Consider the following 3,894-nt stretch of genomic DNA (forward strand, 5'->3'; position numbering starts at 1 on the left):
TCATAGAGACTGGTTGCTTCTTCTGTGTGGATTTAGTTGATGCCTGAATTAGATGGCTGCTTGTTTAATACAGTCTTTAAGACCCCGATACTATGTGATCTAATTTCTAGTCCATCTGTGTTCTATAGCACCCACTATCTTCAGTAATCACTTCATAAAGGTAGGTATTAAGCAGAATCATGCCAATAAGTACTTACTGTTCTTATATTAGAACTACAATTAGGTGGAATCACAAAGACCAGTTTTTAATATGTGTCCTTGGTTCTTAAAGACATCATAATTATTTTGATGAAGGATATTATAAATTATCCCAAGGAGCATATGTTAGTTCTATTGATAGTAACATTAATTTAATAGAATTTGAAACATTGTTCATAAAAGAAAGTGTACATGTATAGGACAGTTTGTTAGATCAAAAACTATGATTATTTATTTGTACATATTAAAAGTTTAGGCGACTGCACACTATTTAAACCACCAATGAGAGTGGGAGCTAGGGGAAAACTTTCAATAATGCTCATTCACAAAGGTAGACCTAGACTAAGCCTGCTTTAAAAATGCAATGAGTATGAAAATATCACATATATATGGTGGCCATAAGGCTCTATTTATTGGGAATCCTCAAAGGACGAATTTTTAACTGAACTCCAATGATTTCCGCATCCATAGCCTTGGGTTAATAGCCATATGTTTCTCACATTAGTGTATTTCAGCCTTAGGTTCATGAGAGTATTTCAGTTCCTTTAATCTGCTGCTGGTGTGTTTAAGGTAAAATCCAGTTCACTAAGTGGAACTACCAAATTGAATCCTTCTGCTGTAGCCTAGGAAGGATGTTCTGTCTCTCAAAAGAACAGAGTCTAGTATCCTGTTTTTCCATAGTGCACAGACTGGGTCACCAATGGCTGAATAAGAACTAGGTCAAAAGTGCTCAATTAGGGACATGATACCCAGCTAATTCTCCCATTGGTGCCCTATACACTGAATGTTGAGCATTTTTCTCAATAGCAGGCAGATTCACAGTTTACCCACTGACTGAAGTGTAGTCACAAGGCTGTAATATTTGATGAAATAGGCTGCCACATCTTTCTCCTCCAAAGAGTGGCAGGTGGGTTTAAACCACCTATCTTTCGATTAGTTGCCAAGCATGTAACCACTGCACCATTAAAAATCTACTATATGTCAAGTAATATTCTAGGTTTTAGGGTTATTACTGATGAACAAGATTTTTTCAAGTCTTTCTTCTCAATTAGGTTTTGTTTTAATGGATGAATACAAATATAATAATCTATCCATAAAAGATACTATTGATATCAAATTACCATTCATATTTTCAGTTCATGTTCACCACTTTTCTGTCAGTTTGTCATACTGGATGGTTATGTGTTACTGTGATATTATAAAATATTTCACTCATATTTCAAATAGCAGTAAGGTCACCTAACAGACTTCAGGAGAACTTCAAGACTAAGAACAGACTACAAACAAGAAAGATGTTCACCTTTGAGGAAGTAGCCACTGAAAACCTTATGGATCGCATCAAAATGTTGTCAGATACTGAAACCTAAATGTACCAGAAGTTGAGTCCATCAGGTCGAAATGAACTCAAAATATGAATGATGAAGAGCTGTCTTCTTAAAGGAAAGTAAACCATAATGGTGTGGATGGAGTACACCCTGCAGGAGTAAGGTCCTTGCACCCTTGATTTGCTTATGAGTCAAAAATTAAAATGAGATGGTGCTTGCTTTGGCAGCACATATACTAAAATGAGATGAAACAGCTGAAAACATCAATTAATAAGCAGAAGTTGGAATATATGATTCTAGGAAAATCAGAAGTTTTAAAAATGAAATGGAACACATAAAGATTGATATTATGGGTTTTAGTGAATTGAAATTGATCGGTATTGGCCATTTGGGATCTGAAAATCACATGGTTAACTATTTTGGGATGACAGAGTCAAGAGGAATGATGTTACATTCAACACCAAAGCGTACTTCAAGATCAATCTTGACGTACAATGCTGTTTATGATCGAATAATGTCTATCAGAATACAAGAAAACTCAGTCAATGTAACTATTATTCAAATTTATGCACCAACTACTAGAGCTAGTCATGAAGAAATTGATGAATCCTACCAATGTCTTCAGTCTGAAATTAATCAAACATGCAATCAAGAGGTGATGATAATTATCAGCTAATTGAAATAAAAAGTTGGGGGACACGGCCTGTGAACCCGCCACACCTGCCGGTGGCTCAGTGGGTTAAGCTGCAGCACCAGAGCAAGTGCTGGCGCATAACTGGGACCATCAAGCCTCTACAGGTGGCCCTTTTAACCGCAAGCGACATGGCAAAACAAAACAAAAAAAATCCGAAGTTGGAAACAAAGAAGAAAGAATGGAATCTAGAAAGTATGTCTTGGTGATAGAAATGAAGCTAGAGATCACATAATACATTTTTGAAAGAGCAATGACTTCTTCATCATAAATACCATTTATTAACAACACAAATGGTGACTATACGCATGAACTGCTCCAGATGGAATACATGGAAATCAAATTGACTCTATCTGTGGGAAGAGATGATGGAGAAACTCAAATGAGCAAAATCAGTTAAAATCAGTCCAGGAGGTGACTGTGGAACAGATAATCAATTGCTTGTATGTAAATTCATCATTAAGCTGAAGAAAATTAAAGCAAGTCCACAGGAGTCAAAATACCTTGAATCTATCCCACCTGAATGTTGAGAACATCTAAAAAGATTTGTTGCAATTAACACTGATGGCAAAATACCTGAAGAGCTCTGGGATGACAACAAAGAAAAAAGAATAAGGGTTCCTAGAGGGTGTGGTGGGGGAGGAAAGGGAAGCTGATATCAAGGAGTTGAAAAATAAAGAAAACGTTTTGAAACTGATTGTGGCACAATACTGCTTCATATGATTGAACTATGGAATGTTATGATATCTGTAAGAACTCCCAATGAAATAATTTGAAAAATAAAACAGTAAAAAATTATACATGAAGGAATCAAGCAGTCATAAAAATATAGGAAAGAAAGAAAACATCAAAGGAAATATCAAGAGAGGCTCTGAAACTTGCTATTAATCATAGAGTAGCTAAAGCACATGGAAGAAATAATGGAGTCAAGGAGCTGGACTGAAAATTTCAAAGGACAGCTCGAGAAGATAAAGTAAAATATTATAACAAAATGTATACACACCTAGAATTAGAAAACTGAAAAGGAAGACCATGCTCAGCATATCTTAAACTGAGGGAACTAAAATAAATAAATAAATAAATAAATAGGCAAATAAATAAATAAAATCCAAACCTTGAGTTACAATATTAAAGGATTCTATGGACAAACTATTGAGCGATGAAGGGTGCATCAGAAGAAAGTGGAAAGAATACACAGAATCACTATAACAAAAAGAACTGGCCAACATTCCAACATTTCAGGAGGTAGGATATGAGCAAGAAACAATGATACTGAAGGAAGAAGTTCAAGTTGTACTAAAAGCTTTAACCAAAAACAAGTCTCCAGGAATTGATGAAATACCAACTGAAATATGTCATCATACTCCAACAACATGGCTTGACACTGGCTGCATTGATGGGCTCATACATAAAAGCAATTGTGAGAATGTTCAGTTCTGTGGTGCATGGAGTTGCTATCTATGAGTAGGAATCTATTCGATGACACCAAACAACAGCAAGGAATTCATATAATTAAATGAAAATATTTTAGTGTTACCAGATAGCTACTTCAGACATGACCATGAGAGGTACACACATTAATTCAAAAGTCCCAAAGCAGGAATGAACGTGGGTTTTATAGAAACAAAACAAAAGATTTGCTTTGATAAAGCACAGTAAGTCACATTGCGGAATGCTAAA

At 35.4% G+C, this 3,894-nt stretch overlaps 1 non-coding gene across 1 annotated transcript; it reads left to right on the forward strand.

Moving 5' to 3' along the window:
- Positions 1-2,219: 2,219 nt before the first annotated feature.
- On the forward strand, positions 2,220-2,349 carry LOC142435497 (small nucleolar RNA SNORA76). Its single transcript, XR_012781543.1, has one exon. It is a non-coding gene; the product is annotated as a small nucleolar RNA SNORA76 (small nucleolar RNA).
- The last annotated feature ends 1,545 nt before the right edge of the window (positions 2,350-3,894 follow it).

The sequence above is a fragment of the Tenrec ecaudatus genome, chromosome X, assembly GCF_050624435.1.
Source record: "Tenrec ecaudatus isolate mTenEca1 chromosome X, mTenEca1.hap1, whole genome shotgun sequence".
Lineage (NCBI taxonomy): Eukaryota > Metazoa > Chordata > Mammalia > Afrosoricida > Tenrecidae > Tenrec > Tenrec ecaudatus.